Here is a 24,580-nt window from a genome sequence, read left to right as displayed (position 1 = left end):
TTATAGCATTTAATATATATTTTCCTCTTATTTTCCCATAGGGCCAATGTCAAAAACTTCATGCGAAGTAGGCGTGGGTTTAAAATTGTCCAACTAGTGTGGTATCTGAGCTTAATTTGATTTTTGTCACAATATAAAGGGGGGGGGAGGCTTTGAGAATTCAAAATGAGTGTTTTTGTAATGCTGTAATACCAGTTTTGGTCTAACAATTGTCATTGGGTTTAAACTCCTCGGCATGATACTGTACCTTGACGTGGTCCGGGGGCTTTTCCACCAAAGCAGCATTACAGTGATTATATCACATAAACTTGGGATACGATTATTTTCTTTTTAGTTAAGTTACATTGTGATCAATTTTAGTACTTAACTTGGCGACCTTCATTATCCACTGCCATGGTCAAATAATATAGAATGTGGGGTTTAGGGCCCAATTCTCTCTGAAGGCACCCTTCTTTTATTGCTATATTTTAAATTAGATCCATAACACTCACTAATGCTACGTTCACACTACGAGTTAAAACGTGTTTTAACGCTATCTTGATGACATTTTTCTTGTTGCTAATTATTAAAACGTGTTTTAACTCTGTAGTGTTAACGTAGTATAACACAAATTGCTTATTATCTCATATACACTCACAATATTATTCCAAACGTACAAACGTGGCCTTCAAGATAACACAAACCTGGTCAAAATTGCGAACGAGCGCGATCTCGCCAACATTCAAACACCTCGGTAATTAAGTCAACATTTGTACCTAAAAATTTACCAACGCGGTCGCAACCATCAACCCAACGCTCGCGTAATCATGAATCGGCCACGTCCGCAAGTCTCTACCCTTGATCCTAGTAGCCCAAAACTCATGCCTTCAGTTGGAGCAATAGAAACAAAAACTGGACAAGACGTTCACGCGCGATCATTGAATAACACGCGAACATGCGAATGGCCACATGCTTATAAAAATAATTTAAAATCGAATTTATACACACGAAGTCACATACACGCGACAATCAAACATACAAATGCTTGAGCCGTTCGCGATCATCCACGCAGCCTACACCCGCGTTCTCGCAGACATATCCCGCACTCGCGCGATCAAGAATCGATCACGTCCGGAAGTCTCTATCATCGATTCCAAAAGTCTAGGTCCATGCCTTCAATTGAATCGATTAAAAAGAAAGCTTTCATATCCACTGGACAACACGTTCCATAGCGACGTGACCGGGAACTCTAGTGATACGGAGTAACTCAATCCCTGTCAGAATGTGATCCGTGCACAGAAAAATAAATATAAGAATGCCGGTCCGCGTGGCCATCCAAGAACACACGCGAATATGTGAATGGCTACAGGGTTACAAAATCGAATTTATTCACGCGAAGTCACATACACGCGAGCACACGCGACAAACACGTCAACATACGAAGGCTTAAGCTCTTCGCGATCATCTACGCACACCTACGTTCGTGATCGCGAAAACTTGATAACACTCCGGTAACAATGTGAACGTTTTAGTACTCACGAAGTTACAAACGCGGTCTCAAACGCGAACCCGCAAACGCGCACGATCATGAATCGGTCACGTCCGGAAATCTTTACCCTCCATTCTAGCCACTTAGGTCCATACATTCAGTTGGACCAATCAAAAAATAAAGCTCATGTCCACTAGACCACAATGTCGTGACCAGTAGTTCTACGGCGACATGACTGGGAACTCTAATGATATGGAAGAAACCACTTTTTTCTGGAATCTGAACCGTACACGAAAAATTAAGTATCAGATTCACGGTCCGCGCGCGATCATTCTAGAACACATGCAAATATGCGAAAGGCACACGGTTATAACATAGAATTTATACACGCGAAGTTACATACACGTTAGCACACGCGACATACAAACGCACACGCGATCGAGTACATTAACGTACAAATGTTCGAGGCTTTCGCGATGATACACGCGATCGCGAGTGCTTACGCCCGCACATACCTGAACCGTACAATGAATATCACATTCAGAATCACGGCCCGCTACAATTGGCCTAAAGCAGTGTTTTATTGGGCGACATTGCCTGTCTCGTCTGCAGATTGTAGCATGTGATTCTGACGGGGAGCCCTTCCGAGAACCTAGCTCTACAGCTCCAGTAGGACAACTCTCAAAAAAAAAAACCTCCATGATTTGTCTAAACCCCATTGTTGGCGTTGGCTGAAGTCAAAGAACTATAATGGACGCAGCCCACCATTGATGATTGGTTTGGATAGTCCAACATGAAGATTAGATACTACTACTCAATACGGCGTAAGGCGTGCTGTATCATATCAACAAGTGTTTAACTGCAAATGCCGGTTGTCGTTGTTTGATAATTATAATCATCGGCGAAATCTTATGTCGGAATTCCAGAACTCATTAAGTTAGCTCAACAAGCCAACGGCGACAAGGTATCTTGAGGAAATACACAGACACCCACTTCCCTACACCCTTCTCATCTTAACGATGAGCATAGATATCGGTTGCTAAGCATTGCGTGTATCATGTCCATGATATGTAAAGGTGCCTACCTCGTGACACGACCAAGAAAACATCCTAAACATGACGGCTTTTGCCAAAAAAGCTTTTCAATACGCCAATGGAACGAATCATTTTGCAAGTCTACAACTTTCAAGCGCCCATTTGATCGATTCGGTTGTCACAATTCTACAAGCAAATGTACAAAAAATAGAATTACTTGAATAGAACTTAAGGGTAATCATCGGTGATAGTTCCTTTCAACCTGGAAAGTGCCAAAACAGGCAGTTGATAATTTCGTGTTTACTTCGAGTTCGAAAGTAGCTTATGTAATCTATTAGCCTCGTTGAGATGATTGTAAAGGGTGATTGGGAATTTTCGTTTGAAAATTTGAGTAAAAGTAGTGTATTGTGTACACTGTATTTTTATCGTTGTCAGTTTTTTCGTAAATTGAAACAAAATAGCGTCACCTAAAAAGCAGGGATGAGGCCAAAAAGTTGAATCTGTCCAAGTCTTTCATTCAGAGAGCCAAGAACCGGGAGGAACTGCATACGTACAAGGTGCAGAAGGCTACAGATCTTGACAAGCGGCAAAATACGGTGAGAAAGTCACGGGCCCGGAAACTGTACACCCAGATGCTGACGAAGACTCATGGATGATGAGATTTACGTCAAGGGGGACTTCCGGCATAACTCGAGTCGGTATGCTACTGCTATGAGTGAGTTTGTTTTATCCACGACCTTATGCAAGTCACTTGGAGATTCAATCGTTGGAAAACACCCACGAAACCCAGTCGCCAACCTACGATATGTGACGTGATCTAGTGAGACGTTTAAATGATCAAAGATGAGGTTCGAGCTCGTTGTACCAGTACGAACCAGTTTGCCAACTCTGGCGTGATGCTGTCGGAGCAGACGGTTACATCTGACACACCTTCCATGTCAGATCGTGCAAATATTGGGCGATTTCCTGCATTGAGTATATTTGTACTGTAAGTTCGATTTGTGATGTTTAAGTATTCCGTCAATTCAGTGCTTCTTCAATACATTCGTTTTCTATCGACACAATCAAATTTCCATCTCTTTTCCTATATCATATATCATATCTAAAGAACATAACTAATGTCAAAATTATAATCATACACCGGAACCAAGATGTGGAAATAGAAAAACAAAAAAAATGTCGTGTCTGAGTCTATTGTCGGATCACGGTGGCGGAGCCCGTCGAACATAACATCAACAAAACCAACCAATCGAAATGAAATTGGTGAGCACGTTGTAAAAAATAAACATCGCAGCTGGGTCCGCAAAAAGTAAATAGTTACGTACTTTTCTATTTTAAAATGTGAAAACCCGCCAAATGATGCACAGCCAAGAAGCTGTTCTACAACTACAACTGTTATCAGAAAACAATGACATGCACATTCAACAATATTGAAAAGTCGAAATAATCACATCTCAAATTATTTCAATAGTGAAAAGACTGTTTAGCCGTTTGAAAAGTTCTCCATTGAAAGAAACTTCACTGCTCACTCTGGACTTCCGACCACCCTAGTGGCACCAGCTGTGATACCTTGTATACGGTTGTTTTCGCTTTTGTTGCTACTTTGATGGAGCCGGGCGTCTTTCAAGCAGTAGAATTGTAATTACATTTTAACTCAACTCCAGTGTCGTTGTTCATCATCGAGTACTTATTTTTAGATGGAATCGCCAGCAGCAAATACGATTTGAAAATTGCCCGGTTGAGTGCAGCCTATGGAAAACATTTCTAGTCTAGTAGCTGTTTAGGTTATTGGGTCCGAGGTCGAAGGTGGTGCGTGTATTGGCGATACTAAGAATTATTAAATGAACGAATTAATTAGAAAACAAACCTCCAAACACCGTAAATAGCTGATTGGGTAATCGAAACGCTCTTTGAAAGGCGATATGCTTTCTGATGGAAGAAAATATATCCAAATTTTTGCTTTTAGTCCAGACTCAACTATGCCTGCATTTTGGGTGTTTGATGTCTTTATCGCACCCATTCATTAGCTCGCGGCCATAAACTTCAAACACTCAACTGGCAATCATAAACAAATTAGTCTGTCTTAATTAGTTTGCTTGCCAAATAAATAACAACAGAAACAGAGAGAGAACGCGGACAGTCCGTGTAGCATCTCCGCACTTTCCGCGAGCTCAAAAATGTTCTCGGACGCGTGGTCACGTGGAAACCGTTCCAATCGAATAAATGCTAGGTTTTGCAGCAGCACGCCGTCGTGCGGTAGGGTGGCAGTGGTTTACAGGAACGGGAATCGGTACCATCCGTAACATTAGGCATTCGTGTTGGCCCAAACGGTGCACAGGAAAAAGGCGGCCACAAATGTTTTCCGGCTTTCGATTACATTTTCGTGTGTTAGGTAGCTTCAGGACAAACTGTTAAACTGTGTTGCGCTTCTTTTAAGAGATTATTTTTTTTTGTTTCGATTATGGAGGTCATTCGCCTTCTTTTGATAATAAGGAAAATATGTCACCCTATGTTCTTCTACAAACATATATGACAGATTATTTGGAGCAACTTTTCTGAAGACCTTGTACTCTATATGTTCCTAAAACGTCTGACGTTTATTCTCTTTTTAGCCTGTGGTTAGGCAAATAATCTGGCCTGAATATATTAACCTTATTGAAGATGCATCATCAAACAGTGTTTTTTCGCCTAAGGATCAAACCATGAATTAAGGGTTTTCCGACCACCCTAGCCCCGTTTCGCACTCCTGCCTTATTAGTACTCATTTACCATGCGCCTGCAGTTCCCCTATTGGGTGGTGCGGCGATGTCGTAACAGCGCCTTCAATTTTCTCGCTGTCATAAAAAAAACAAACCGCCTCATATTGGGCCGTCTTTCATTTTATGACACACCGGGATCTGGCAAACATGTCACGTACTGGACATTTATCATGAGTACACCGCGGGCAAGTTAGCTTGTAGTGGGGGAAATTTCACACCAACTGTCAACGTCGTCCACTGCGATGCAATGGTTGTCGCGTTTGGGGAGCATGTCCTCATTTGTTTTATTTGGTGGTTCTTCTGTCGTTCTTCTTTCTCGTTCGTTATCCGAACCAGGCGCCCGCCCCCCGTCTGTGATGTATCCAATCTGTAAGCTTGTTAACTATTAGACACTGAAATGTCTCATTAGCGGGTAATGTAGCGTGGGGGAGTAAAACGAATTATAATGGAGTGATAATTATGAGAATATAACGTCGAGATTTTTGGAGGCGACATTTTTAGATTATGCCTTGCGATGGGGAAGTTTTTTCAACAGATTAAATATGTCAATAATACTATTCTGTTAATACTAAATTGGCTGTTCAATCATGATTCACAATTTCAACTGTATCCACAAAAAAGTGCACATATCCGGTTTCGCTAATATACATCCAGTCGGCAGTTTCCTCCAGAAGCACCCGAATCTAAACCAGAATTTATGGATGGTTGTCTCCAGGACAAGAAATTTTATTAGCACAGCTCAATAAATCTCCGTTGAAGGATTAGTTTGAGCGGCACGTGTCTTCTGCTCTATGTCCTTGATTTTATCGCGACACGGTCGTTACTGCCTTCTGGTACTACAAATCACGCGCGGTCGTAAGTCAAGAGTGGCGCCATCTGTACGTGGCAAGATGAACGGATTTTTCTTCATGGCTCTGAAACGAGTTGACGTCAACCGATCAGGATGTTGATTACAGGAAGGAACTCATATGATGCAAATTTGACATCTTAGCCACTGTTCGAACTTTGGATAAAGTTCCGAGTCAATTAGGCTCGGAAGCTGCCCTTGGCGAAACGTTAAAAATTGTTCTGCCGAGATTGTGAACCAAGTATTTTTAAAGCCATTTGCAGCAGACTTCATTAGCTCGTTTTGGCATCAATGGTAATTTCGGTGCACGGTATTGGCGGAGCTGGCAAAGCCATTAAGCGCACAGTGGGGGAAGTTCCTATTGTTTGTTTCCATCCCAAGACCCTTGCAGGAAATTTATTAATGCTGCCACCAGCAGACAATCGGAGTGGCACCTTCCCCAAATGGAGCTACGCAAATAAATTACAATTCAAAGCAGAACCTTGGGTGATTCGGATGAAAATGTCACCCCGTTCTCAGCATCCTTTCATAATCCGCTTTCATTACCCATGTACGCCTGAGTCGGCCGGAATAATTTCCTAGAGCGAGCCAACTCAACACGGCATTAATGGTTGCCGTTAATGTTTTTGTTTTTGTTGCGACTATAGCTTATCGCACCCACGCAAGCACCCTCCCCTCCGCCGTGGTTTTACTATCAGAGTACGAATTTAGTATCTCGACTGAAGATTGGTTAGGACCCAGACGGAATTGAATTGAATTCTACATTAGCCTGGTTTCAGGACTGTAGCATTCAAATAACGAATGGCTGTTTCTCTCTGTGGTTTTGCACCCACCCCGCCGATATGCTTCGGAAAGCGATGTTTTCGTCAGACATATTAATTCTCGAAGAGGAAATTAAATCTCTGGCTTCGTCATGTCGGATAAATCCTTCGAAAAGGGAAAATCCGAAAACAAGAATTTGCCGCTTCGGGGAACAAAGCTACTGCTGGTGAATTATGCAGGAGCCGCCGAACACGCTGGGGATTTGATTATACTCGTTTAGCCTAATACCGTCGGTACCTTGCCTCTCACATGTGCATATAATCAGGGATCAATGCTTCCGGCGCGGTTGTTATTCTTACGTTCATTGGGGTATACTGTTACCTATACATTTCAGGCAGGTAGCATCCCCTAAGTCGGAAACAGAATGGATTTGAATGGATACGGGTACCCTGGTTGACAGAAATTCGAATCAAAAATGTGTGTATGTGTGTGTGAGCAATTCATCTACCACTCACCGCAGTGCTTTTATGGAAGAAACTTGACTTCATCTATTTATGGATTCATAGATGTAAACATTTTTAGCCCTGGAGATGAAGGCGATAACTCTACTGTACATTCGAGGACTCATTTCAAAAATGCCTGTTCAAACATGTCATTCTGAAGTCTTCAAATACAATAAGTCCCGCTCGAATATACATGCAATATACTTCCAGAAAAAATTATTTTTTTTGATGGCATGTATGAAGTAGTGAATGCAAAATATTTAAACATTATGTATAGGAATTGAAAATTAACATAGAACAATCTCACCAACATCCTGGTTTGAACTTTTACAATATTTCCTCTAGTATTAATCAAAGTTTATAAAAAGACAAATATTTTAAAGGCAATTTTAAAGATATCAAAATCTGAAACTGCTTATTATTATTATTATTCGCAGATAGCAGTACACTAACGAAATAAACATGTGGTAATCTGATCTCATTGTTACCTACCGTTGTTTGAGGATGAAGAATGCATTGACCAAGAATGAGGAATGATGGAGTAGGGCGGATTGAGCGAATATTCATCATACGTATACGTTTGTTAACACCAGCAAGGAATGCTTCCCACTTTATGACATGTTTGATGTTGTTTTCGTAAATGAAGCGCTTTGCTATTTATGATTTCTCGATTGTATCAAGTATCACGGTGTTCAGCTGCATTCTTTCACTCCGAGGTTATTTTTTGTCAGTAAATGTTGAGCTTTGTGGACAAAGGCGCGAACGTTGCTATTTTTGCCATCTATCACTGAATTGGACCTACACAATGTTGCCAAAGCTTTGAACAATTTGTGTGTGAATTTTGACCTTTGTTCATTTAATCTACCATGCAATTTTTGGAGCTCCTGATTTTAAAACAACACAAAATGCTCTATACTGTAATACCTCTGTTTAGTTTTGCTTCGTTGCTTCGGACTCCGCTATCTGAAGTCGGAAGTGCACGTGCAAAGCCTACAACATTCGTTTGACCGGCGGATCACCTTGATAACATGGGTAGTATGAAATTCGTCACAATCAACTTCCAACTTTAGGAAAAAACACGTTCTCACTTTAATTGAATAATATGCTAACAAATGGTCGGTTCATGCGCCCGTTGAAATCAATAGATATTCTGTTGATCCTGTAGATGAGATATAAACGATTTAGATCCACATGCAGGAATAGAAATAGCGGTACTTTGTTATATTGTCTCATTTTGTGAAAACTTCCACGGAGTAGGTTCTTTCTGAAAATTTTATTTTAGTTTGCCTCTCATTTCTTCAGTTTTTGAATTGTATTTGGATGTAACTGGCTGTAAAAAAATTTAATCCAGTTTCTGTGTCCCTATTTGTGATATAGTCCATTGATTGGTTCCGGAACTATTCGAAATCCCTTTGGGGTGTATCGGGCATCCAAGTGGGGTAACTGACAAGTTTTGAAGAAACATCTCCTAAATGCAAATAATTTTTTAATTGGCCTATATATGCCTATTTTCTACTGATTCTTTCACAATAGTCATAAATTTGGCCAATGTTGGCCACCGGAAAACTGTTCCGGGGTAGTCGGTATCGGATGGAATCAAATAAGGAAATTTGACACAATTTTGAAAACCAAGATAACGATTTCCAATTACCACAATACAGTGAAAACCACCATCAATGTGAATTTCATTTGAAAGGGGGTGGTCAGCAAAAGCAAGATATTGATGATTGACGCCATTTTTAAAACCAAGATGGCAGCTAATATATAATCATCAGATTCTACGGTTAAATAATACTTCGATTACTTTCGTGTAAGTTTCAAATGGTTTACAATATCGCTTTGATTTCAAAGGAAAAGTGATAGGAAATTTTATGGGCCCTTTGAAAAACCTATTGTTGTTAAAGGAGAAACGCGAATAATTTATTAAATGGTCGTAATAAAACAAACAAAAACAAAATTTAATTATCTCGAGAAGAAGCACATTTCAAAAAAATATTGTTATGAGCATTTTTATTTGATATGGCGTTTAGAATCATATTCGAAAAGAAAATTGTATTTTTGACTGCATATTTGTATGAATTATTAAAATATGTCAAATGTTGTTGTTAGAAAAACTTTTTTATTGAAAGCTTCTCCAAATACGCTGAAAAAGTTTCTTTTACATCTTTAAAACGATAAAATTTAGATTATTGATATTTTACTATAGGGAAACGCGAATGATTTTTTAAAAGGACATAATTATACGAATTTATTGTTTTTGTTATTCCAAAGATCTCGACAACTATCGCATTTTGGAATATTTTTGTTAAACGCATTTTGATTTAAAATGATACTTAGAAGCATATTCTGCAATAAAATATCAGTTTTATAGGTCAATTAGTGTGAAATTTAAAAATATCTTTATACAGTTATCGTTAGAAAAACTTTTTTGCCGATAAATTCTCTATTATTCAATCACTTTAAAACATTTAATTTCTCTTTACGTTTTTGCCGACAAAATATAAAAAATTAAAGAAATGTTTGTTTTTTGCAATTTAAATTTTTTAAATAAATTCTTGATTTGGTGAGAAATGACAGCATTTTTTCAGTGTATATACGGTAATACGGACCACGAACAAAAAAATTGAAGTTAATGCACGCAGAAACGTCTACGCCCTTTTGAAAAATTGCTCTTGTATCAAAATATTGTAATTGGCAGAGAACACACCTGCAAAGTTTCGTTCGAATCTGCGATGGCCATATTTATTTTGCGGTCGGCCGGTTCCTCATGGAATCTCTCTACTAGTTCACACCATCTTAAACATTGTGCTCCAAGATCTGGTTCAAATAATACCAACTTTGTTTATTATTATATTGCACAGTGTTCGGCCATGAAACCGATGGCCATTTGAACGAATGCACATTTGGCAGAATGGACATCTGGCCGAATGGACATTTTTGCCGAATGGACATTTTTGCCGAATGTACATTTTTGTCGAATGGACATTTTTGCCGGATGGACTATTTTGTCGAATGGACTTTTTTACCGAATGGATTTCTTTCCGAATGGACATTTTTGCCGAATGGACGTTTTTGCCTAATGGACATTTTTGCCGAATGGACATTTTTTCCGAATGGACATTTTTGCCGAATGGACATTTTTGCCGGATGAACATTTTTGCCGCATGAACATTTTTGCCGCTTGTACATTTTTGCCGAATGTACATTTTTGTCGAATGGACATTTTTGCCGGATGGACTATTTTGTCGAATGGACTTTTTTACCGAATGGATTTTTTTCCGAATGGACATTTTTGCCGAATGGACGTTTTTCCTAATGGACATTTTTGCCGAATGGACATTTTTGCCGGATGTACATTTTTGCCGGATGAACATTTTTGCCGAATGTACATTTTTGCCGAATGTACATTTTTGTCGAATGGACATTTTTGTCGAATGGACATTTTTGCCGGATGGACTTTTTTGTCGAATGGACTTTTTTACCAAATGGACTTTTTTCCGAATGGACATTTTTGCCGAATGGACGTTTTTGCCTAATGGACATTTTTGCCGAATGGACATTTTTGCCGAATGGACATTTTTGTCGAATGGACATTTTTGCCGAATGGACATTTTTGCCGGATGAACGTTTATGCCGGATGAACATTTTTGCCGAATGTACATTTTTGCCGCTTGTACATTTTTGTCGAATGGACATTTTTGCCGAATGGACATTTTTGCCGAATGGACATTTTTGCCGAATGGACATTTTTGCCGAATGGACATTTTTGCCGAATGGACATTTTTGCCGAATGGACATTTTTGCCAAATGGACATTTTTGCCGAATGGACATTTTTGCCGAATGGACATTTTTGCCGGATGGACATTTTTGCCAAAAGGACATTTTTGCCGAATGGACATTTTTGCCGAATGGACATTTTTTCCGAATGGACATTTTTGCCGAATGGACATTTTTGCCGAATGGACATTTTTGCCGAATGGACATTTTTGCCGAATGGCCATTTTTTGCCGAATGGCCATTTTTGCCGAATGGGTATTTTTGCCGAATGGACATTTTTGCCGAATGGACATTTTTGCCGAATGGACATTTTTGACGAATGGACATTTTTGACGAATAAACATTTTTGCCGAATGTACATTTTTGCCGAATGGACATTTTTGCCGAATGGACATTTTTGCCGAACGGACATTTGGCCGAATGGACATTTGGCCGAAAGGACATTTGGCCGAATGGGCACTTGACCGAATGGACATTTGGCCGAATGGATATTTGCCCGAATTTTCATTAGGCTCAATCGTCACTAAGCTGTCATTGGGCAAATTGAATAAACCAACAAGAGAACCAAATAGAGTTGAACTTGAACACAGGATTTAAAACAATGTTCAGTTTTAAATGAAGGATTTTTTTGTTGGAGACGAACCACTGCGACTAGTATTTAGATCTATTGTGGTATAAATGATGGATGAACATTATATATAATTCGAAAGACCAGGATAAAAAGTAGAATATAGGCAAACATTTGAGAAGTAAGAAAAGTAAACAATAACCGAGAATCCCAGAAAGCTTGGCAGGATAAACTTCGACTTCTTTTCTCAATCACTGTTAAAGATTCGGCTTCTCAGCCCATTCGGCATACTGTTCATTCGGCCTAATGTCCATTTGGTCTGAATTCCATTCGGCTTGATGTTCTTCTGTCGAATGAGCTTCGACCTTCTGCTCAATGACCCAGCCTCAATTTTAACCTCCGGGACGCGCGCAGTGCATAGAGTGTACATCGTTATAGAATTTTGGCGAAAACGTTTAAGACCTGTATCCGGTCGCCTAAATGTAGATAATGACGCAACTATCGGAGGTTTAAGTAATTTAGCAAACTGCTAGAGACCATCTGTAGAGGCCTACTTAGGAGCGTGTACCATCCGGCCAAATGAGCCCAATAACCCTAAAAATCTTGTCTGGTCGAAGACAATCGATGTACAAGTCTTGTGCCTTATCTATATGATACGAGTAAATGAACATTTTACTCACCAAATTAATATCCTTTGTACATTCACGATTTTTCTTGTTCTGTAATGAGATACAAACATAAGAAGTGGGGGTGGGCGTAGCGTAGTTGGTAAATCGATTGCCTTGTACGTAGCGCACCTGGGTTCGATTCCCGACCCCGCACATAGGGTTAGAAATTTTTCATAAGAGATTTTTCTAGCCCGAAGAGGCGAATGACCTTAAGGTTAAAACCTCTATAATCGAAAAAAAAACATAAGAAGTATATAAATTTGCTGTTTTAGACATGCTAGTAAAGCTGAAAAGTTTTTGAAAATTATTCGGAAACGAGAAATATTATATAAATCCGAAAATTCAGTCACGTACTCAACAAACCAATCCCAAATAATTATTACTTCGAGTTCGTTTCATCAGAAACTGGCATTGACTTAGCCCCAGATAGACACTAGATCCGCAACGGATACTTAACTTGTATTCTGAAGTAAATCCAGCAAAAATAAGGTTCTGAATGGGTGATGTGACCATTTGGTTTAGCATGTCAATGCAATGAGCACTATGCTATATTACTCCCCATGGAGAAATTTGTGCAAAAATCCAATTAAACTGTCTAAGGAGAAAATTAGGTGAAAGTTATTTTCGTATAAAAAGGGTGCAATTGTTGATTTAACGTAGCAGATTAAGATACTTTATCTGACTCATAAACAACCCAGAGCTTTACCCTTGATGCAGGCATAGCGTACTTGGTAAACCTACACATTACCTCGTACGCAATTTACTCGGGTACGGTTTTCGACATAGGGTTAGAGATTTCACAAACAAACAAGAAAAGGAAGAAGGAAAAAATACAAAGCAAACAACAACTTCATTTTTGTTTCAAATTATGTCCACACCGGTAGCACCTAACGCACAGCGCGTATAATCAAAAACAAAGAACCGGTCTGTCATTCCCATCAAGTTTGAACAAAATAAATGGACGATTATTGTTTCTACTGCGAGTATCAGTTGGATCTAGATGTGTGAATCTCAACATTCCAGCATGTGTTTCATTCGCTGCGAAGAAACACAGTTGCGTTTGATTTTGGATGTGGCAAAATTTGCCAATATCCAGTTTCGTCATGTAAAGAATGTGGTATTGTAACTTGATCAAAACGAGGGTACGGTACTGGTCTTTAATGAAATAAAATTGCAAACTTACTTCTTAGAGTCAAATGTATTAATGTATAATTTTGTCGAATGTATCGGAGTGTTCCCGGTGGTGGGCCGGGTTGTTCTGTTGTCCAATAAATTTGTTTCGAGCATTTGTATGCTTTCAGGCTTTCGAAAGGAGAGACAAATATCGATCATCCAAGAACGTATATCGATTTAGATTGAGGCCAATAAGTTAAAAACATTTTTCTCTGGAGTTTTTTTTTGTCAAAAATGTTAGTCTCCGCTTGTGGGTAACTAAAGGTCCGCTCACGAATTGGGAAAATATCGATGCGAACATAGTATCACGCTTCGTAAAACAGAGTGAACCTGCAAAATTATGCTGCACTTTTGGACACTCCAGTGATACTCACGCTTGATTACCTGAGCTTAAATTACATTAACAGAAACAATCCCACAGCCTACAACAGATTACAGCTGATTTGCCGTTCGGAGTTACATCACGATGAAACAGACAACGGAACGAAATGCCCGTTTCACCTGACTCGTACATCGGATATTCCATTATTCAAACATTATCATCCAAACTACCTGCCACGTGGGCAACGAACTGTGGCAACCTTTTCACGTAGGTATCGCGCCAATGCATCGAAACACTGCCGTCGCCTTCCAGCTTCGGCTTCTCCAGCACCAACAAAACCCATGGTGATCCTGCGCGAGGTGCCATCACAGCACGCATCTCGGATGGAATTGCTTCACGTTTTCACCATCAATTTGATCTAAATTAGAATCTTGACGGGAGAAGCGGGTGCTCGACAAGAAAATCAATTACTAACGGGGTATAGTGCTTCTTCGCCGATTCCACTGTTGGTTGATTTTAGAGCATCACCCCGGCGAGCTGCCGGGATGAAAGTGGGAAGGGTGCACATCTTGTCGTGTGATTGGAATACCGAGAAACTATTTCCCACGTGTGGGTGTTATTGGTTCATCTAGTAGAGCGCGTTTTGGATGATGCGATTTGCCATTTAGGTAAGTGAGACAAAGTAATAATTAGTTGATGAAGACGTGATCATTGGGTTAAAATTTTACACTTGCTTTGGGATAGATTCAGTAATTTGATGATGCGATTCTGTCAATCTGAATACCTAGTGAACGGAAGTGCTATTGTATACTAAAATCATTGTCTTAGATGTGTCGATTAGAATGATTCTTTCGGCTAAGTGTGCGTATAACTTACTGGTTATAGAAAATGTGTTGCTTTAACATTTACGATCGTTTCGGACATTGAAGGTTCGGCTTGATGACAAAATATGTATACTTCTGTATATTTTCCCAGCTTATTGAGATTATATATTCAAAGTATTAATATTTTGACCGCAGCTGCAGATATCTTGCTAAATACAGAGTTTTTGTGCAAATACCTACATATTAAAAGATACATTTAAATTTGCACTAAGATCTGCAACAAGTTAACTGAAATCATTCGTTATCGAGCACTCAGTCGAGATAGAAGTCTTTTGTCATCGGTCCGTACACTCTATAGCGACAAATAGTGTTAATCCGCGTTCAAGGTTATTTGCACACTCTACGCCTAGTTGAGGTTTCAGTATTTTTCCCTTCTTTTGTGTTTCTGTTTCTGTACCGTTAGCCGGTCAGTGAAGTGAAGCAGTGTTCTTCTAGTAAGCCGTCTGGATACCGTTACCTACACAAGCTAAGTATTAGTTTTCGTTTCCCCTTCTTGGTTGTCTTAATAACGTGCACTGGGCAATAGGCCCGTGCAAAAATGACTTCCCTTGACGGCGGTTCGTCTCAAGGTGAGATGGACGTCGAAACAAAATCGGCTCCCCGGCTCAAAGTATATCCGAGCTCGGCCACCGGGCCATTTGTGATCTTCTTTCGGACCAAAGAAAAAAAGTGTTTGAATCTGTTGCAGATTTCTCGCGTTCTGACAGACCGATATTCGGCCGTGACAGAAATATCGAAAATTCGCCCTGATAAGCTTCGGGTGGTTGTTAACAGTTCAACTCAGGCAAATGATATTGCTGGCTACGAGCCCTTTACGAGGGAGTGCAGGGTGTATATTCCAGCTAACAGGGTTGAAGTCAGTGGGGTCGTTTCCGATTCGAGTCTGAATTGCGAGGACCTGCTAAAATATGGGACTGGCTGTTTCAAAGACCCCATGCTTAAGCCAGTGAAGATACTGGAATGCAAACGTTTGCATTCAGCATCAGTCGCAGCTGACGGGAAGAAAACATACGTCAACTCAGACTCTTATCGGGTGACCTTCGCCGGCTCTGCCCTGCCTAATTACCTCCTCTTTGACAAGGTTCGTCTACCTGTTCGCCTCTTTGTGCCGCGGGTCATGAACTGTACTAATTGCAAACAATTGGGACACACAGCCTCCCATTGTAGCAATAAAGCCCGCTGTGGGAAATGCGGTGGGAATCATGCGGATGATTCCTGTGGTAGAGATGTCGAAAAGTGTCTCTACTGTGGGGGAAACCCACATGATCTCCCTTCATGTCCCGCGTACAAACAGCGCGAGGAAAATCTTAAGCGTTCCCTTCAGGGACGCTCTAAGCGATCATTTGCAGAAATGCTTAAGATAGCTACGCCACCTGTCTCTAAGAACATCTTTACCAGCTTGTCTACTGACGAAGGCGACTTTGATGAACCCCAGGAGGGAACATCTTCTGCTGTGCCTAGAAGTAGTAGAAAAAGGAAGAACATTTCCTCTTCCAAGCTTCGTCGTAAAGGCCAGAAGGTGTCTCTTCATGGTCCCCCTAAAATGACTACTCAAGGAAGTACTGTTGTAAAACCGAAGCAAGTCGCTCCCGGTCTCAATTACCTGAGCTCAGAAAAGGAGTTCCCAGCACTTCCAGGAACATCAAAAACCCCAAGTGTTCCCATATCTCAGCCAGAGAAAGAAAACAGTGCTGGCTTAATAAATTTCTCTGACATTGTGGGCCGTATTCTTACAGCGTTGAACATTTCTGACCCCCTTAAAAGTATCTTGATAAGCTTTCTCCCCGCAGTAAAAACATTCTTGATGCAGTTCACTGCGAAATGGCCCCTCCTTTCAGCGATTGTATCCTTCGATGGCTAATTCATCGAACAAGGTCAAGGATTTAATCACTGTTCTACAGTGGAATTGCAGAAGTATTATCCCGAAAATCGATTCGTTTAAAATCTTACTAAATAATTTGAAATGCGATGCATTTGCCCTATGCGAGACATGGCTCACTTCAGAAATAACCCTACACTTTCACGATTTTAATATTATTCACTTGGATCGAGAAGACTCTTACGGAGGAGTACTTTTGGGGATCAAAAAGTGCTATTCTTTCAATCGGATCGACCTCCCCTCGACACCAGGCATTGAAGTTGTCGCTTGCCAAACCAGAATTAAAGGCAAAGACCTTTGCATTGCTTCCACCTACATACCCCCTAGAGCCTCAGTTAGCCACCGACGGCTTTGCGATATTGCGGAACTCCTCCCCGCACCGAGGCTAGTTTTAGGTGACTTCAACTCCCACGGCACGGCGTGGGGTTGCCTTCATGACGATAATCGATCTACCCTACTCCATGAGCTTTGCGACAACTTCAATATGACCATTTTGAACACGGGTGAAATGACACGGATTCCTGCCCCTCCAGCGCGTCCTAGCGCCTTAGACCTGTCCCTCTGCTCGACATCGCTGCGGTTAGATTGCATGTGGAAGGTAGTCTCTGATCCCCACGGCAGCGACCATCTGCCAATCGTAATTAATATTGCTAACGGTTCAGGGCCACCGAATACAATCAATGTTTCGTATGACCTCACACGAAATATTGATTGGAAGAGCTACGCGTCCGCGATATCCGAAAAAGTAGAATCGACACAAGAGCTTCCTCCGGAGGAAGAGTACGGGTTCCTGGCTGGCTTGATTCTCGATACCGCGATTCAAGCTCAGACTAAACGCGTACCAGACGCGAATTCACGCGGGCGTCCTCCCAATCCATGGTGGGACAAAGAGTGCTCAGACGTGTACGCGGAGAAGGCCGCTGCGTATAAGACCTTCCGGGACGACGGGCTGCCAGCTAGCTACCGACAGTACGCGATGGCGGAAACGCGCATGAAGAATTTGATAAAAGCCAAAAAACGTAGCTACTGGCGCCGGTTCGTCGACGGACTAACGAGAGAAACATCGATGAGCACTCTTTGGAGTACGGCCCGGCGCTTACGAAACCGAAACAGTACCAATGAGAGCGTGGAATATTCAAACCGTTGGATATTCGATTTTGCCAAGAAGGTTTGTCCGGATTCCGCCCCGGCACAGAAGATCTACCGCGCCGCGTCCCCTCACAATAACGCGAACGAAACACCGTTTTCGATGGTGGAGTTCTCACTTGCTCTCTTATCATGTAACAATAAAGCCCCAGGGCTAGACAGAATCAAATTTAACTTGTTAAAGAATCTGCCAGACTCTGCCAAGAGACGCTTGTTGAATTTATTTAATAAGTTTCTTGAGGGTAATATTGTCCCTCATGACTGGAGGCAAGTGAAGGTCATCGCCATTCAAAAACCAGGAAAACCAGCCTCCGACCACAACTCGTATCGACCGATTGCAATGCTGTCCTGTATCCGAAAGTTGTTCGAGAAAATGATCTTGTTTCGCCTCGATAATTGGGTTGAAGCAAATGGCTTACTGTCAGATACACAATTTGGTTTCCGCAAAGGCAAAGGGACGAACGATTGTCTTGCGTTGCTCTCAACAGAAATTCAAATGGCTTATGCTAGCAAAGAGCAGATGGCATCAGTTTTCCTAGATATAAAGGGGGCTTTTGACTCAGTTTCTATCAAAATTCTTTCTGAGAAGCTGCACCAGCATGGTCTTTCACCGACTCTAAACAACTTTTTGCTAAACTTGCTGTCTGAAAAACATATGCATTTTTCGCATGGTGATTTATCGACATCACGAATTAGCTACATGGGTCTTCCCCAGGGCTCATGTCTAAGCCCCCTACTCTATAACTTTTACGTGAATGACATTGACGAATGTCTTGTCAATTCCTGCACGCTAAGGCAGCTTGCCGATGACGGTGTGGTCTCTATTACAGGTCCCAAAGCCGTCGATCTGCAAGGACCATTGCAAGATACCTTGGACAATTTGTTTGCTTGGGCCCTCCAGCTAGGTATCGAGTTCTCCACGGAGAAAACTGAGCTAGTCGTATTTTCAAGGAAGCGTGAACCAGCGCAACTACAGCTTCAATTAATGGGTCAAACTATTGCTCAGGTTTCAACTTTCAAATATCTCGGGGTCTGGTTCGACTCTAAAGGAACCTGGGGATGTCACATTAGGTATCTGAAACAGAAGTGCCAGCAAAGGATCAACTTTCTCCGTACAATAACCGGAACATGGTGGGGTGCCCACCCAGGAGACCTAATCAGGCTGTACCAAACAACAATATTGTCGGTGATGGAGTACGGGAGTTTCTGTTTCCGCTCCGCTGCGAACATACATTTCATCAAACTAGAGCGAATCCAATATTGTTGTTTGCGTATTGCTTTGGGTTGCATGCACTCGACACATACGATGAGTTTAGAAGTGCTGGCGGGCGTCCTTCCGCTGAAAAATCGATTTTGGGACCTCTCATATCGATTGCTCATCCGATGCGATATCTTGAACCCGTTGGTGATTGCAAATTTCGAAAGGCTTGTCGAGCTCAATTCTCAAACCCGATTTATGTCCTTGTACTTCGATTACATGGCACAAAATATCAATCCTTCTTCATACTATCCCAACCGTGTCAATCTCTTTCATGCTTCTGATTCAACTGTATTCTTCGACACATCCATGAAAGACGAGATTCGTGGAATCCCGGATCACATACGTCCGCAAGTGATCCCAAGCATCTTTCATAGTAAATTTCGAGAAGTCGACTGCAACAAGATGTTTTACACCGACGGGTCAAGCCTCGACGGCTCCACTGGCTTCGGTATATTCAATCAAAACCTCACCGCCTCATTCAAACTCAATGATCCTGCTTCAGTTTACGTCGCAGAACTTGCTGCTATTCAGTATACCCTTGGGATCATTGATACTTTGCCCACCGATCATTACTTTATTGTCTCGGATAGCCTCAGCTCAATCGAGGCTCTCCGTTCAATGAAACCTAGAAAGCACATTCCATATTTTCTGGGGAAAATCTGGGAGCGCCTGCGTGCTTTGTCTGTAAGATCGTACAAGATTACCTTAGTTTGGGTTCCCTCGCATTGCTCCATTCCAGGTAATGAAGAAGCGGACTCTTTAGCTAAGGCGGGCGCTTTGCAAGGTGACATATATGAAAGACCAATTAGCTTCAGCGAATTTTTCAGTATTACTCATCAGAGAACCCTCGAAAGTTGGCAAACTTCATGGAGCAATGGTGAACTGGGAAGGTGGCTACATTCGATAATCCCTAAGGTATCGACGAAACCTTGGTTCAGAGGGATGGATGTGGGTCGGGATTTCATTCGCGTGATGTCTCGGCTCATGTCCAATCACTACACGCTGGACGCACATCTCCGGCGTATTGGGCTCGTGGATAGCGGTATCTGCGCTTGTGGCAACGGTTATCACGAAATCGAACATGTTGTCTGCGCATGCGCCGAGTACTGTTCTGCCAGATCTCAACTATTCGATTCCCTTCGGGCCCGAGGAAGATCACCCAATGTCCCGGTTCGAGATGTACTAGCAAGCCGCGATATTCTCTACATGTCTCTTATATACACGTTCCTCAAAACCATCAATATCCAAATTTAAATGCCCCTATCTTTTCTCTTATCATTCCCAGAAGTGCCCTCTTCCGCCTACCGTACCCCAACGATGGTTTGATACGACTCCAAGACGAGACAAAACATCTGTCGAATGAACCAACAACACGAGATCTACAGTACAACATCACACGCGCAACGCGGTGTGTTTCCGATCCGTATCTGAGCCGTACTACGAAATCGTCTGGAGCAACCCCTGCCGACTCGAGGAAAACCGCCCGGCGCACAGTGGCCGGAGGCTGGCCAAAACCTCAAAAATTTATTCTTTAAATATTGATATTTTATATTTTTCCTAAATTTCTCATATATTGAATGATATACATTCAAAATTTTATGATCATTGGATAAGAACACGATTTTTAACACGAGTTTAAACGCACCAAAGTCTGGATTTTTTATAGATTTTCATTTCCGAAACCACCATTGCTCTGTTCACTTCAAATACATGTTACTCTTTTGATTTTGGTCCGATTTTAGCACAACTAGTTTCATTGTGTAGAGGAACGAAAGAACTTTGTTAATGAGTAAAATACATTTGGTAAATTTGCTTGGTAGTTCCACTTTTTAGTTTAAATATGTTTAAGGTGATCAGATCCAAAATACTTTTTTCGCTAATGTATTCTGTACAAATTTCGGAATCATTTCGGAACGGTCACATAGTATACATTCTATGTGAAATTACCTCTACTTTTCGAATATCATAGTCTCGTTCTGCGCCTAGGTGCGCAAAAAGGTTTAAGGAGATTTTGAGGCTTTGTTGCTGATATGGAGACACATGGTGTTTTGTGTAAAATAGTTAGACAATCTACAGTAAACCAACACGTTATACAATGGATTTAAAGTAGTGTTCTTCATTTTTTATGAGATTGCTGACATTGGTGAACAGTAACGGAAAATCTATCATGAAAACTGGATCATAGTTATAAGAAAGGTTCAATGACACTGTATGGAAAAATGCATTTAATGTTTTACGACTTTTGACATCAAAAATGAGCTCAGCACCTCAAAATTAGCTTAAATTGTGATTTTCAGCCAAATTAGGTAACATTTGAAGTTTTGTCCGACTTTTGTTTGAAGAGCCGCCACTGTGCGGCGTCCCAATACTTGATACATCCGTTCGAATCTGTAATCCTGGTCGTTGATTCCTGATGCCGGAAACTGAAAGTTTATATCCCCCCCCCTTCCGTTCAGCCTTGTCCACCCTCTCTCCCATGTCTCTGATACACAGATGTATGACTTCACCCCTTCTCCCCTTGAATATCTTCCCAAAACTTATGTGCCCCCCTATCTTCTAGTGTTAGTTGATCAATCCGTTCGAATCTGTAATCCTGGCCGTTAATTCCTGATGCCGGAAACTGAAAGTTTATATCTCAGCCCCCCCCCCCCCCCCCTCCCCCTTCAGCCTTGTCCGCTCACCCACCCATGTCTCTGATACACAGATGTATGACTTCACCCCCTTCTTCTTGAATATATTCCCAAAACTTAAGTGCTTAGTTTTAGTTGATCAATATTTAATCTCGTTAAGAAATGCCCAACAGTACCACTACTTTAAAGTAGCCCTAATTAAGTCCCCTTAATCTTGAACCACTCTTTCTAGTTATTTCTAGTTAATAAGCTTGTAAAATGTTCCGCTTAGTTAATAATGAATTTCTCCTACAATCTCCCTTCTAAAAATCATAAAGTGAATTACTATACAAAGAACACACAAAATGACCCGTCACCCAAATCTTACGAATATTATATTATACCCTCTTTTATATGTATAAGTTAGCTGTAAAGTTTTTTTTTTAGTTTCATTATATAAAACAAAATAATATTGAAATGTTAAAAAATCCAAAATGTAAAACAATGAAAAAATGGCACCTTTAAGCTATCGCATACGTGCCTTATCAAATAAACAAATTGAAAAAAAAGTTAACTGAAATCGTCAATCACGCAGTTTCCATCGTCCAAAAGGAGTTCAGCTCTCCGGAACGAAATATTTTCAATTTGTTATGTTTGAGAGTCATTTATTTCCGTCCATAGTAGCTCCAACATGGTCTTTATGATAAAATAGCAAGCTGTTTTCATGACTAATAAAAAACTTGGTGTTGACCCCTACTTCCCAATGGTTATACATATTTAGTCATAAAATCGCTAACTCCTCTTTTCCCACTAGTTTATGATTAATCTCTTGGTAGTTAGATTTCGTGTCATTATGGTTTTAAACTGAAAAAAGTATATTTTGCCGAACTGTCGCCAAAAGATAGCACTTTTTTTCTAGATTCGTTGACCAATTTTCTTCAAGCCTCTCTCGAGTTTTTTGTAGTACAAATAATACCGGAGAAGTGAGAAAACAGAATTGTAGCTTTATGATAATTCGTCAAAATGGTTCAGTGGTCGGTCCGATTAACACAAAATTTAGAATTATTATATATTGGCTCTTGATTGAAACCCAAGAGGTCAGTCTTTTTGCACTGAATAACCCATTTACTAGAGGTTGATTTCATGCTAAATTCGCCTCTATGTGAAGTTGAGTCACCTCTATCCAGTTTCATCACATATGAAATCCAGTAACAATAGAATTCACATATTATTCGATCTAAGGTCGGCGAAAATCGTCACTAGTGATCTACGAAGGAGAATATATTTTCCAATCACTAGTATTTCACTTTGTTCAGGCCATTTTAGTGGTTATGCTGGTGGTTTGCAATGAAAGAGAGCAAAGATATGGATACCAACTTATAGGCATAACATGGATTATAGGTAAAAAACTAGTGTTACACCCTCCCTAATAGTTCCCAGAAAAAAGATCCACGACTATTTTTCATCACTATTATCATCATTTTGACCGAAATAAAAACGTCGCAAAATCGTTGCGGCAAGTGACAACTAATTTTCAAGCTTTCTAATAGCATGAGTAGAGCCGATATCAGGCTGTCAATTTTAATACTTTTATTTTGGCCGCCATGACAATAGGGTATATTCGCCATATGTAAATAGCTGGTTTTGAGTGCGTTTGTAGGCTTCGGTACTTCGGTATAAACCGTAGAAAGTTATATTCGCAGACTATTTAAACACTCCTTTTTACTAGAGATGCTTACATTCCTTTTTCTTCATTCCCAAACCCGAGAATTTTGCTACTGGAAACTTGGAACCAAGCCCGATCTCCAAAATTTCAAGTAAGGAAAACACCAGCCCGAACTGGCATCTAGAATTTAAAAACTGGAAATAGGCGACTGAACGCTTCTTTTTCTTTCCTGAACTAACAATGCAGAACAAGAGAAACCTAAATTGCATGCAGTATCCCCACAATTTCGCATTTTTACCGCTAGGTAGCGCTGTATCCATCAGATTATCACTACAATTGAAAATAGGAAAGATAAATTAATTGCCTGCAACTTTGTCGAAGACTACAAGTTGATCTAATTTTGTTAGGAAAAATTATTAAACTATTTACGAGGTGATGTCTGAGTCAGTTTGGCATGGGGTTAAACAGCGTATAATGGAGAATCAGTAGTTGATTCAAACGAATTTTAATTTTTGGTGAAAAAATGGTTAAGTTTTGCAAAATAGTATATTTCGGCGAATTTATGTACTTGTCCATGTTGTTTATGAACAACAACGTTTTTAAACTTTTTTTTTGTTTGGGCAAGATTTGCTCACAAAAACAAGTAAGGTCAATAAATGTGACTATTACCTTTCATTTAAGCAGTTAGGGTTACAAGAATAAGCTGTAGAACTGAAGTTAATGCAATTAGTTTGGATTCCGATGGAGCAGTGCTGCCAGGGACAGTTTAAGTTGACGAAGAAAAATGAAATTTTGATATAACTTTGATATTTTGCAATATAATTGAAAACTGATAAAACCCATCAATTCAGCCTGTCTTTGACTACGTTTTTCCTGCAATTGGACTATTGTAAATATTCTAGAAGAATTGTATTCAGCATTGTAAGCTAAAAATCGAGTAGCTTCTAGCACTGAGAGGAAAGCACCTTACGAAAAGAGGTTTTTATGTTCTTTGATATCACCTTTGATATTTCAAAAAAATAGTTTCGAAACCCTATATGCATTAGAAAAACCTATTTTAATCCACCTAGCGGTGCAATTGTGCCTTTCTCAATCATGAATCACGAGAATGTGTGCGTTGTTTATATTCATTAAAAACTTTTAAATGCATATATTACATTTTATTATTATACATCACATGACAACTATATACAGGAAAATAAATCATTATTCGAGTTCTAAAATTTTGAAAAAGAAAAAACAGCCACGGTAAT

At 40.4% G+C, this 24,580-nt stretch overlaps 1 protein-coding gene across 6 annotated transcripts in view; it reads right to left on the bottom strand.

Annotated features, from left to right (window-relative positions):
* LOC131677355 (5-hydroxytryptamine receptor 1-like) overlaps window positions 1-24,580 on the bottom strand; it is a 167,564-nt gene that overhangs the window by 80,909 nt on the left and 62,075 nt on the right. Inside the window, exon 3 of one of the 6 annotated variants that reach the window (XR_009303330.1) lies at window positions 12,261-12,438. The exons of the other annotated variants lie outside the window; for them this stretch is intronic. The gene's annotated coding sequence lies outside the window, so the exon portion shown is untranslated. Of the gene's footprint in view, window positions 1-12,260; window positions 12,439-24,580 lie in introns of those variants that run through there. 6 annotated transcript variants of the gene reach the window in all.

Source organism: Topomyia yanbarensis, chromosome 1, assembly GCF_030247195.1.
Source record: "Topomyia yanbarensis strain Yona2022 chromosome 1, ASM3024719v1, whole genome shotgun sequence".
Taxonomy (NCBI): domain Eukaryota; kingdom Metazoa; phylum Arthropoda; class Insecta; order Diptera; family Culicidae; genus Topomyia; species Topomyia yanbarensis.
The sequence above is the reverse complement of the archived record's forward strand: the minus strand, read 5'-3'. Positions and strand labels throughout refer to the sequence as shown.